This window comes from Vulpes lagopus, chromosome 13, assembly GCF_018345385.1.
Source record: "Vulpes lagopus strain Blue_001 chromosome 13, ASM1834538v1, whole genome shotgun sequence".
NCBI classification, from domain to species: domain Eukaryota; kingdom Metazoa; phylum Chordata; class Mammalia; order Carnivora; family Canidae; genus Vulpes; species Vulpes lagopus.
In genome coordinates this window covers 3,784,334-3,797,719 of record NC_054836.1, presented here as the reverse complement: position 1 = coordinate 3,797,719, position 13,386 = coordinate 3,784,334, and the positions used below count along the sequence as shown (strand labels likewise).

Here is a 13,386-nt window from a genome sequence, read left to right as displayed (position 1 = left end):
GGTCTCACCCAGGAAAGAAGTGGATACACTTGGGAACCAGGCAGTCCCAATGCATCCAGGAAAGTGTTAGGACATTCCTGAGCCAGGGACACACACCAATCCCTTTTCTTGGCTATCTACTCACCAGGTTATGGACGTGCCTTGTCTGTGTTCACAAGCCCTCTGTATTCTCCAGGAAAGAAGCCCTCCTTTGCCTAGACATCCCTACTTATTCTACAACCCTCAGTCAGGAGTCACCTCTAGGCAGCCTCTCCTGATGCCCACCCCTAGACCAGTAGAGGCCTGTCCTCTACTCCTGGGGTAGCACCTGTCACTTTGTCAAGGTCAGGTTTTTACTTCTGTGTCTGCCCAACTTCTGGAAGATTGGGAAGTACTTTAGTCATTTTTGTATGTCTAGCATCTGACAAAGTATCTGACACGATAAATGAGTAAGGTAAATCTTTCAACTACACAACTAATACTCTGTCTTATCATTTAACACATGATTTCACATGGAGTGAAATGTTGCCTATTAAGTATAATGTCCTGTAAGTCTCTTCTCTCCCTCCCCCCCTCCATCTCCTTTTTTTCCCTCCCTCTCAAACCCCCAGCCTGGTGCTCTGAAAGATGATGAACACAGATCAAGGAGGTTTCATTTGCTCCCCAGAGGGCAGGATTACACCCCAGGTCCTCTGGTCAAGATGATCCAGATGTGGCGAAAGGCTGTTGAACAAGCCCATGAAGACCCCTTTCAGAGAGCCTGCTCGAGGTATCAGGCTTGTCCAGACAAGGCTGGTGTGGGGGTGGCAAGACATCAGGATGGGGGCACAGAGCCTGGGCATTGATGACACTGGAAGGCTGGAAGCCCAATAGCTGTTTGCTCTGCCCAAGCATGGCTCCTTCTAGTCCTGGTTTAGCCAGCAAGTTTGGTTAACAGTTGACCTTGACTGCTGACTTCTTGGTTCATGGAGGGAGGGGCAGAGAGGAAGTTGTCAACTGTGACATCCTGTGATCCAGGCTCTCCTCAGGGAGTTATTATCCTGAGTATTAGGACTAATCTGTGCTTGGTTCCTGGGGTGCTGGTCACCATTCACCTTGGATTTGGGGAATATTCAGGAGAGACCTGAACCAGTCCATTTTCAGGACCCAAATTTGGGCAAATCCTGATTGAGGATGGGGGTGAAGTTAGGGGGCAAGAGGTAAAGGCTTAGCAGGCAGGGGGTGGGAAATGGACTGTGGTCCAGGGATGGATGCATAGAAGGGCCAGGAGTGGTGGAGATGCCAACCAGGTAATCAGCTTAGGAGGATGATCTGAATTAATCCTTGTAATCCCTGGACTCTGGACTCAGCCTCCTCCTAATCCCATCCCAACAGATCATCCTCTCTGAGGATCGATGCAGCCATTTATCCCCCTCTGCCTTTATTTCTAAAGGCCCATTTAAAAGGAAAAAAAATGTGGATATTTCAAACATGCAGATGTTTGAAAAGTACAGTACAGAGTATAATAACAAATATCTGTGTACTCACCACTGAAATCCAGCAACTGTTCATTTTGCCTCATTTGATTCAGAGATAGCCCTTTTATTTATAGTTTCACAGTTTTGCTTTATATGTATGTATCCATGAACAACAAAATATTGATTTGTGTATTTAAAAAAATCTATCTGGGGGCTCCTGACTGTCTTCATAGAGCATGTGACTCTTGACTTCTGGGTCCTGAGTTTGAGCCCCAGATTGGGCATAGAGATAACTTAAAAATAAATAAGGAAAAACTCTGCAAACTTTCTTCCTTTTTTTTTTTTTTTAGCTTTTGTTTATTCATGAGAGACAGACAGAAAGAGAGGCAGAGACACAGGCAGAGGGAGAAGCAGGCTCCACTCAGGGAGCCTGACATGAGACTCGATCCCGGGTCTCCAGGATTAGGTCCTGGGCTGAAGGCGGCGCTAAACCACTGAGCCACCCAGGCTGCCCTGCAAACTTTCTTCTTATCTAACATTTTTTTTTTATATTTATCCATGTTTCATTTAGCTCCAATTCATGAATTTTAACTGCTGAATACTACTTCAGTATTTGCACATGCCACAATTTATTTATCCAGTCTTCAGTTAATGGGCATTTAGGCTGTTTCCAGTTTTCTGTGTTAGAAAACAATGCTTTAGGGGCATCTGGATGGCTCAGTTGGTTAAGCATCTGACTCTTGATTTCAGCACAGGTCATGATCTCAGGGATGTGAGATTGGCCCCCATGGGCTTCTACTCATCTCTGTACTTGGCCAGTAGTCTGCTTCTCTCTTTCTCCCTCTGCCCCTTCCCCAGCCCAACTTTCAGGTGCTCTCTCTCTCTCTCTCTAAAATAAATAAACAACTAAAATAAGTAAAATGAAAACAGTGCCTTTGTGGTTAGTGTTGTACATGCATCTTGCACATATATATAAGAACTTCTCTAAGGTAGATACTGAGGAGTAGAATTTCTGGGTCATAGAATAATATGTGCATCTTAAACTTTGCATATTATTACCAAATTGCTCTAAGAAGTAGTTGGACCAATTTACGATCCATTAACAATGGCTTCCAGGGCTCATTTAGATTCACTAGCATATTTATAAGTTTCTCTGCTCATCATTCCTTCTTGCATTTCTTTCCTTCCTTCTTATTTGCTTCCCTTCTTATGAAGTATATCTTTTGGTGGCATTTCAGTGAAAGTCTTCAGTAAACATTCTCAAATATCTTTGTTTCATATAACCTTTTTTCCCCAAAGATTTTATTTATTTATTCATGAGAGACAAACAGAGAAAGGCAGAGACAGGCAGAGAGAGAAGCAGGTTCCCTGCAGGGACCCCCTGATGTGGGGCTCAATCCCAGGACCCCGATCACGACCAGAGCCAAAGGCAGATGCTCAACCACTGAGCCACCCAGGTGCCCCTATATCATATAATTTAAATAGAAATTTATTTTATTTTATTTTATTTTTTATTTTATTTTTTTAATTTATTTTTATTTTTATTTATTTATTTTATTTATTTATTTATTTATTTATTTATTTATTTATTTATTTATTTTAATTTATGATAGGAACACAGTGAGAGAGAGAGGCAGAGACACAGTCAGAGGGAGAAGCAGGCTCCATGCACCGGGAGCCTGACGTGGGATTCGATCCCGGATCTCCAGGATCGCGCCCTAGGCCAAAGGCAGGCGCCAAACCGCTGCGCCACCCAGGGATCCCTATTTTTATTTTTTTAAATAGAAATTTAATGGGCATAGAATTTTAGGTTGAGAGCTTTCTCTTGGCCTTTGGAAGATATTCTTTTTCTATAATCTTTTGTTGCTAATGCTTTCACTAGTGTCTTTTAACTATTCTTCCGTATTTCATATCTCATCACTTCCCTCCTCCATATTCCCCCCCCCTCCATATTTTGAATGATTTCATTAGCTCCATCTTCCAATTCACTAATTCTCTTAACAGCCGGGTCTATGGGACACATGGGTGGCTCAGCGGTTGAGTGTTGGCCCTCAGCTTGGGGTGTGACCTGGGAATCCCTGGATCAAGTCCCATGTCGGGCTCCCTGCGTAGAGCCTGCTTCTCCTTCTGCCTATGTCTCTGCCTCTCTCTGTGTGTCTCTCATGAATAAATAAATAAAATCTTTAAAAAAAAAAATTAACAGCCAGGTCTGGTCTACTGTTCAATGGGTCATTGAGTCTAATTTCAATGATGCATCTTTCCCTATGTTTTACTTTTTCCCTCAATAAGGTTTTTTTTTTTTTTTTATAGGGCAATACTTTCATTTTGGTTTATTTTCTTATCTTTAATCTGTAATAGTTTTAAGTATACTTATTATATAATGCTTTTCATGTTGTTTTCTTATGCACAGTTCTTGGAATGTTGATTCTCCTATTTGTTGTGTCTGCTGACTCTTCCTTATGGTGGCTTGCTTCCTTGTCCAGTTTATGATATTGTGAGGTCTTCGTCATTGGATGTTTGATTGTCTTGTGAAAGTCTCATATGCCCTAGGTTATGAAAACATTGTGACAGAGCTCTTTTTTCTTTAAAAAACATTTTTTTAATTATTTATTTTAAAGAGAGAGAGAGGGATCCCTGGGTGGCGCAGCGGTTTGGCGCCTGCCTTTGGCCCAGGGCGCAATCCTGGAGACCCGGGATCGAATCCCACGTCAGGCTCCCGGTGCATGGAGCCTGCTTCTCCCTCTGCCTATGTCTCTGCCTCTCTCTCTCTCTCTCTCTGTATGACTACATAAATAAATAATAAAAAAAATAAAATAAATAAATAAAGAGAGAAAGAGAGCATGAGCAGAGGGAGGATCAGAGGGAGAGGGATCGAGAGAGAATCCTTAAGCAGCCTCACCAATGAGCATGGAGCCCAACTTGGGGCTGGATCCCAGGACCTTGAGATCATGACCTGAGCCAAAATCGAGTCAGCCACTTAACCGACTGAACCACCCAGTTGCCCCAATGACAGAGCTCTTTCTTGCTTCTCTGGAGATATATGGTATTCTAAGTTTCCTAAGCCAGGGTTAGATTTAATTTCTCTGCTTGAGGATCCAGCATCATGCAGATAACATAAATCCAGATGCAATACAAGCATTTGCTCAGGTTTGGGACTTTAATTTCTGAGTTGATTTGTGTTTCTATTCCTTTTCATTGCTTCCTTGGACTGGTGTGTGTTGTTTTCATGTTTTTTCCATGAACAAAGTAGATCTTTGATAATCTGAGCTTTGTGCAGGGTTTTCAGCCCCAGCTTCTCAGTCTCTGGTGGGCTGAAGTGACATGCCCTATAACTGGAAGCACTAAAACATAGTTCCAGGTTCCCGGGTATATATCTGTGTCTGAAACCCACCATGGGCCACTATGATAGCCCCCTCTTCTCATATCTTTTCTTTTCTGTTTTTTAAAGATTTATTTATTTTTAGAGAGAGAGAGCACAAATGGTGGGAGGAGCAGAGGAGAGAGAGAGAGAGAGAGAGGATCTCCAGCAGACTTCACACTGAGTGAGGAGACCCACTCAGGACTTGACCCTACAACCCTGAACATCATGACCTGAGCCAAAATAAAGAGTCAGTCACTCAACTGAGTTAGCCACCCAGGTGTCCCCTTATTCTCTTTTGTTTGGCTTTGTATTCCTTAATTCTGATGTTTGGAGATATTTCCTTCTTTTTCTTTTTTTTCAAGTTGGCTCCATGCTGGGCTTGAACTCATGACCCTGAGATGGAGACCTGAGCTGACGTAAATGGTTGGATGCTTAACTAACTGAGCCACCCAAGTGCCCCAGGGAATTTCCTTTTTTAAAATAAATTTTGGGTGGGTGGGAGGTGCCTGGGTGGCTCATTTGATTAAGTGTCTGCCTTCAGCTCAGGTCATGATTTCAGGGTCCTGGAATTGAGCCCCATGTCAGGCTCCCCTCCGAGCGGGGAGTCTGCTTCTCCCTCTCCCTCTGTCGCTCCCCCTACTCGTTCCCTCTCTCTCTCTCTCTCAAATAAATAAAAATCTTTAAAAAAATAAAATAAAAATTTACATTATCCAGGTATTAATTTTGTTTTAATGTTGTTTTTGGTTTTGTTTTTAATTTTTAACATACTCTCCACACCCAGTGTGGGGCTTGAACTCACAAGCCCAAGATCAGGAGTCACATGGTCTACCAACTGAAGCAGCCAGGCATTCTGATACTAATTTTTAAATTCTTTTTATAAATTATTTTTTATTTATTTTTTAAAAGATTTTATTTATTTATTCATAGAAACGGGGGGGGGGGGGCGTGCAGAGGCACAGGCAGAGGGAGAAGCAGGCTCCATGCAGGGAGCCTGACATGGGACTCAATCCAGGGTCCCCAGGATCACACCCCAGGCTGCAGGCGGTGCTAAACCGCTGCACCACTGGGGCTGCCTTTTTTTTTTTTTTTAAGATTTTATTTATTTATTCATGAGAGACACAGAGAGAGAGGCAGAGACATAGGCAGAGGGAGAAGCAGGCTCCTTGCAGGAAGCCCGATGTGGTACTCAATCCTGGGACTCCAGGATCATGCCCTGAGCCAAAGGCAGATGTTCAACCACTGAGCCACCCAGGTGTCCCTAAATTCTATTTTATGCAACCTTTCTGTGTGTGTTTTAGGGGGCACTGGGTGAGGAGATAGCTACACTAGTTCAGCCTATCCCATTGCCACAAGTTCCTCTCTAGATTTTATCTTTAGCATCATTCCAAATAATCCCAATGCTGTAAGGTGCATTATAGTTTGCAAAGAGCTTTCACATACAATTTCTGCTTTAATCCTCCCAACAACTCTAAGGAATGAGTGTTACTGTTCCCATTTTACCAATGGGAAAACTGAGACTGAAAATTGCTACTTTTTTTTTTTCTAAAGATTTTATTTATTTATTCATGAGAGACACCGGGGGCGGGGGTGGCGGAGACATAGGCAGAGGGAGAAGCAGGCTACATGCAGGAAGCCTGATATGGGACTCGATCCCAGGACTCCGGGATCATGCCCTGATCCAAAGGCAGACGCTCAACCACTGAACCACCCAGGTGTCCCTGAATCCTACCTTTTGGACTTCAAATCCAGTGCATTTCATAGCTTGGACTTTATACGAGGAGCTTATCTTTTCTAGACCTCCAGTTCAGACCCACTCCCCAAATTATGCTGATCATTTGCTCTTTATCTGAGGCCCTCTGAGAGGCTCTTTCAGCCTAATGCAATGCAACCCTTTGGATCTGACCTTCTCTAGCTCAGCTCCTGATGCCAGTCCCCTCCTTCCCCATTTGGCCTCAGTGGAAATAATGGGCTATATATAGGCCATGGCTAATGGGAAGAATGACTGGCAGCTTATCCTTGGGGGGGTCTTTTATTCACTTACCACTAGGCCATCTTTATGCCTCTACCCTAAAAAGGGCATGCAGTGTATGTGTGTGTTGGGGTAATGGAAAAAATTTTAAGAAAACCAGGGCTCGTCCGGGATTTGAACCCGGGACCTCTCGCACCCTAAGCGAGAATCATACCCCTAGACCAACGAGCCACTGATGGCTATGTCTAACCAGATGTGCCTTCCCTGCCACATCAGCAGCAGGCGCAGTTTGTGGTTCCTAGAGGTGGAATCTTCTCCCAGGCTGGCAACCAGCCCAGGCCGGCTGCACTCCAGCGGGCTTTGCCTCTCTCTTGGCTCTCTTCGCTCCTCCCCGGCCCAGTGTGGAGCCACACAGATGCTCCAGGCAGGGCCCCTTCCCCAGGACCAGCCGTTTCTCCCCCGTGGGCTTTGTGGGGGTGCTGGTGGCAAAAGGCTGAAAGGAAGCCAGGGTCCAGCAACCTCCACTTTCCAGGGGAGCCCCAGGTCTGAGGAAGCCTGTCTGGCATCTCTGGCGCCCCATGAGGAACGGCCCTTCTTTCTTCCTTCATGATTAGACCACCAGAAAAAAATCCTCCAAATCATTAGCCTCTTAGATGAGGAAGTAGAAGACTGATCTAGATCACCTTGACTAAAAGACATGTGCTAAATTGCTCAGTTTCCTCATCTGTCGGTGGGTGGGGAAAGTAACACTTGCCCTATGTGTCTTAGTGGTAAGACAATGTCTGTGAAAGCAGTCTACAAACTGTAAGGGGCTGTATGAAGGAGATGAGTTCTTCTGATGGCAAGATGGGGGTGGGGCGGGGGGGCGGAAAGACTCAACAGGAAAGTTGCTCTTTAATGCTTAAAATAGGCTGGGCAATATATTCTATGTTTTATAGCTCTTATTAAGCCTCATAACAACCTTGTAAGATAGGTGTCGGGACGACACCTGTAAGAAAAAGAAACATATCTACATTCAGCTTACAAGAGGGACATTTATCTAAGTTTAAAGCCTGTTTTAAACACAGTACATACTGCTACCCAGACTTTCTAGAAAACTAGAGATGAGAATACATCCTGTAGATACTCACACTCCCTCCCACACCCCAGCCTGCCCTGTTCATCCTGCCCAGGGGAGGCTTCAGGGAAAAACCTGCTAACAGGGTAAGTGTAGCCTGGGTGGGTACCTTAGGGCTGCAGGCTGCGAGTTTCCGCCTCCCAAAGGAGAGCGAGGGGGAGGTTCAGAATCTGGGGTCTCGGGGGAGACCCCAGGGTGGGGGAGGGGCCCTGCCTGGCTAACTCTTTTGCACTTCCCCTGTACCATATCCATCACCCTCCTCCCCACCCACTACCACCCAGCCGTGCTTGCTTGCTGAAGGCAGAGCCCTGTCTTGTTAGTCTTTGGGTCCTGCCTGTGTCTGGCACTTGGCAATCCTGCTGACAATGACTCCCAAGCATTTCTATGTGCTGGGTTCTGTGTAATCACTTTACCAAATTAATCTCATCTTCACAGCACAACTGTTATTGTAGACATCACTTAGCAAATGTCTGTGGAATGAATGAGTGAGTGAGTACGTGAAAGAAAAGTCTCATGAGAGTACACAAAAAAATCACTAGTGGCAACAGATATTCAGGTCAATCCTCATCTCTTGGCTCCAAGTAGAAACCATAAGCCTGAAGAAACCCTCCTGCCTTCTGTGCTTTTAAGCTGGCTTCCTAATGAACCAACTCCTCTCTTGAATAGGCAGGAAGAGAATGGCCCCTCACTTGAGGGAGAGGATTGGCCAGCGTTTGTCTCAGCGGGGGGTGGGGTGGGGGTGGGGGGATTATTGTCTCCATCCAGGAGGGCCAGACCAGACAACTGGTTCTGCTAACTAATCATGGCCAGGAAGAAAGGCAACAGCTCATCTATTCTAAAACCAAAGAGACTTTTTTGGGTAGCTGTTCCCCAGCTATGAACTGGCTTATAAATAATAGCACATTCAACACGTCATTCTGTTACCTCAGCACACATTCCCTAAATTGCTCATTTTGGTAGATGTGCCAGGAAGTGAGGTTGCTCCAAGAGAGGCTCCTAGGGCTAAGAATGTTTCAAGGATGACACCGGGGCTGGATTTCAGCCAGTGCTTCTCTCTGGGGGTGCTGTTCAAATTTGGTGCAGGATTATTCTTCTTTTTGTGGCCTGTCTGGAACAGTGTCCTGCCCACTAAATACCAGTAATCCCTTCCTCACTGTTGAGACAGCCAGAACCCCCCCCCCCCAAACACACACACACACACAGCCAAATACCTCCAGGATGGCAGGGGTCTGGGGAGAGGATGGGGAGAGGAGTACTGCTCTGGTGGGAATCCACTGGCACCTACCCTTTTTCCCTAGGCTAAAATTACTGTGGCCTTGCTGTGGGCACTAGGCCTTTAAGGCCCTCAATGACTTGTTTGTGTCTGTGTTTAACAAGCCACAGATGGAATTCTCTGGGGACAATTGTGGCTCTACCTCTAGGGGCTTCCTCCCTTTCGTCTCAAGAGAGGATAGTTTTAAGTCAGGCAAATCCTTTGATGATTCCTCATTTCTGTGACAGCATGTAGGCCTTTCTCTTATCTCATCATTTGTCTGGAGAACCCTTATGGGTCAGTATTTAACAGACAGCATTGTCACAACACATCATCTTAAGTTCATTGTCACCTCCTATGTATCAACAACACAACAAAAGTCAACACTGGTTGCCTTGAGAGAGGGGAAATGGATGGGAAATAAGCTGCTTCTTCACTGTATATTCTTTTTTTATATATATAGATGGATTTTATTTATTTATTCAAGAGAGAGAGCACAGAGGGAGAATGAGAGGAAGAAACAGATTCCCTGCTGAGCAGAGAACCTGACTTGGGGCTCGAACTCAGGACCTCGAAATCATGACCTGAGCCGAAGGCAGACTGATGGAGCTACCCAGGTGCCCCTTCACTGTATATTCTTCTGTACTTTTTGAATTTTCAGTCCTGGACATGTCTATAACCCACTCAAAAACAAATTAAATTATGGAAATCTAAGCAGAGAGAAGCAATGATTAGAGAGGGCAACGAGAAATATATTTCAAGAGTCTAGGGAGACTCAGTATCCTCTGGGTCAGAACAGGCCAGTGGAGCTGGTATTTGGCTCCCAGCCTAATAGTTCTGGTCTATGTCCAGTTTTGAATTATACTTTGTGTTGAGTCTGTATTGAGGGGTAATAGGCGTATACCCAATCCTGTGAAACTGGTTGTTCTGTCTACTTGGGAATGTTGTTGAGGACATTGTTTATTGTATCACACCAACGGCTCCTTTGTGTAGTTCCCACGGAGGCATTTTTGTCTGTCATAATCCCAAGAACAGTTGGTTTGCATTTACTTTCTGGACACTGAATTATGTAAATGTGTAACTGCTAGAAAGCATGCATGTATGGTCATATTTCAATTTAATTCCTGACTTTTGAACTCCTCACTGTTGTTCTCTTTCTTCTTTTGCTCCTACATTTGATTCATGACTTCTTGTTGTGGCCCATATATTCCCCACAAACCTCTGTCGAACTATTTCTGGAAAGGGTGGGAGTATAAATGAATAAACTCTTAAAGAGAATAGGAAAAAAAAAAAGCCCAAACACTAAAACTATTCAAAAAGGATCCTCTTTTGGGGGCTCCTGGGTGGCTCAGTTGGTTGAGCATCTGACCCTTGGTTTTAGTTTGGGTCATGATCTCAGGGTGGTGGGATCTAGCCCCACATTTAACCCTACCATAGAGCGGAGTCTGCTTTGGATTATCCCTCTGCCTCCTTCTGCCCTCCCCCTGTTCTCTCTCTCTCTCTGTCTCTCAAATGAATAAATGAACCTTTAAAAAAGATCCTCCTTTTCTAGGACTTTCCCTTTTTCTGGACAATTAGAATGATTGGAAAAACAAATTTCCTCTTGACCATTTGGTTCTGGACATTTATGTGTAAAACTAAATCAGTAGTTCTTAACTGGAGAGTAGGGGACATGGAATGGTTTTACCTCTCAGGGGATATTTGTGTCTGGAAACATTTTTGGTTATCATGACTGAGGTGGAGCTAGTGCTATTGGCAGCCAGTGACTAACGGTCAGGAATGCTGTTAAACATCCTACAATGCGTAAGACAGCTGCCCTTCCCTCAACAACAAAATATACCTGACATAATTTTCTGTAAAGCCTTAGTATATTATCATGTTCCTAAATCAATAAAGTGACTTTAAACCCAAAAAGTGCACCGCATACATTAAATGTACTTAAAATGTCTTCAGGTTTTATATCATTACCCTTCACTTTACCCCCTGTACCATCCTCAAAATCTTTCTGCTCCCTACTCTATGGCTTCACTGACTCTGAAAATTTGTTGTCCCCTGCGTCAGTTTATACTCTATGCGTGGGTAAGGCTCTTTTTTTGGCCTGAGCTGTCCACCACCGCCACCTCGCACTCTGAGCCCAGGCATCTGCCCCATCTTACTCAGGGCTGAGTTGCTTCCAGCTTGGGCCCACTGCCCCTCCCTCTGATGTTGGGTAGAATATGGTCAGAAGGGACTGTTTGGAAAGGTTTCAGGACCGACCTAGGAGGGGCCAAAGATGCAGCCACCTGGGTAGTGCAGTGACAGGGCCTTGGGGTATCTTTTGCCCACATCAGCTGGGATGCTAGCCCAAGCCCAAGGGTTCCTGTCAGAACCATTTACAGAGGTGGCAGCTCAGCAGAGCCCTGAAGACAGCAGAGGTTGACTCGCTCTACTCAACACAGGCTAACAGGCCCCATGGCCTGCCCAGAGGCAGGTCTTCAAACACGGCCTTTGGGATGGCCTCTGGCCCAGGTCAGAAGAGCCTGCCTGGGGCAGAGGACCAGCTGACCCAGGCATCTAGTGGAGACAAAGTGGCCTTGCATTTCCTGGATGCTTAGCTGGGTCTCTGCCAGGATCCTAGCTGTGGGTGCGTGCCCGTGCGCACACATGACACGGAGACCCCAGTCTCTCACAAGTGGCTGGCAAGTCTTCTCTGAGCCTTTCTAGCTCAGGATTCAAAGGATAGATTTCAGTCCTAAGGTGTGGACTTTCGGAGTTTCAGATGGAAAGCCACAAGTGTTTGCTCAGCTCCCCTAACTTGGTGGAATCAAACTCAAGCACTTTCTCTGCTGCCCTAGAGAGCAGCTCGAGCCTCTGCTCAGCTTCCAGACCACCAGCTCTTGCCTTTTGGGGGCTCCTTGGATATTCCTCCAGGCAGAGTTCAGCAGGCGGCCTGCAATCTGAGGGGAGTTTGCATGCAGATCTGAAGTCCTCTTCTTCTGTGGCGCCATCCTTCCAGGAAACCTACTTTCACTCTTCTACTCTGGAGTCCCAGACTCTGTCCTCTGACTCTTCAGGCATAAAGGTTGGGACTTTTCTGCTGGAGTTCCAGCTGTCCCTTGCCAGTTAGCCTGGGGAGTGTCCTCAGGAAATAATCCATTTACCTGTAGACGGTTCCTTTCATTCGAGGACTGGGTCCTTTCTGTTGCTGCCTGCTTTGGTGTACCTTATAGCGCTTTCCAGTAGATGTTTCGCACATTTTGTCCAGTTTATAATTTACCCCCCAGGGGGGATTCCTCTGATACAAACTACTGTGCCACCAGGGGCCATCCTTTCGCTTCCACTTAGCTGTATTTAAAATGCGTGGCTTGGGGCAGCCCCGGTGGTGCAGCGGTTTAGTGCTGCCTACAGCCCGGGGTGTGATCCTGGGGACCCGGGATCGAGTCCCACGTCGGACCCGGGATCGAGTCCCACGTCGGGCTCCCTGAGTGGAGCCTGCTTCTCCCTCTGCCTGTGTCTCTGCCTCTCTCTCTCTGTGTCTCTCATGAATAAATAGATAAAATCTTTAAAACAATAAAAAAAAATAAAGTGCGTGGCTTTTATCTACATACTCACGGTCTGCTGAGGTGGGGCAGAGGGCACATTCACAGGGCTGAGGTGTAGTGTTGGAGGCAGAGCTTAGGGCAGAGCTTAGGGCACAGCTGGCCTCGCTGGGGTGGGCTGTGCGGAAGAGGTCTGGAGTCCAGCTCTCACAGCTGGGCAGGACTTGAGAGCAGGCAGGGCAAAAGGATGGGGGCTTGGGCACTGCTGAGCTCAAGGCAGGACCAGGGAGCAAACTAACCTCAGCCTGGCTGGGAGGGAGGGGGGAGATGGGGGCATGAGGGCTCTGAGCAGAAAGCACACCCTCTCTGGGTAAGGTTAACAGGAAGAAACAGGCAGCCAGGGAGGCCTTAGACTTCAAGCATTGTCCAATTGCCCTTGTGCCCATCTGTGAAGGCTGTTTACTAAGCTGCTCCCAGGGTGCTCCCCAGGATGCTCCCCTGGCCCTGCCCCTTCCTGGGGCATGAGGCTGCTCCCCAGGCTGGCTGTGAGTCCAAGATCTCTGGAGAGGGAGACTTAGGAGGCACCTTCCACAAAGGAGCAGATGGGAAGAGAAACATATAGGGATGTAGTGGTGCTGGACGCCAAATGGAAAGGCATGCCCTCAATAGCTTCGTTCGAAGGACACACACACACACACACACACACACACACACACACACACACAATGGTGGC

The 13,386-nt window shown here is 46.2% G+C and overlaps 1 non-coding gene across 1 annotated transcript; it reads right to left on the bottom strand.

Moving 5' to 3' along the window:
• Nucleotides 1-6,925: 6,925 nt before the first annotated feature.
• Nucleotides 6,926-6,997, bottom strand: TRNAP-AGG. The gene has a single exon. It is a non-coding gene; the product is annotated as a tRNA-Pro (tRNA).
• Nucleotides 6,998-13,386: the final 6,389 nt, after the last annotated feature.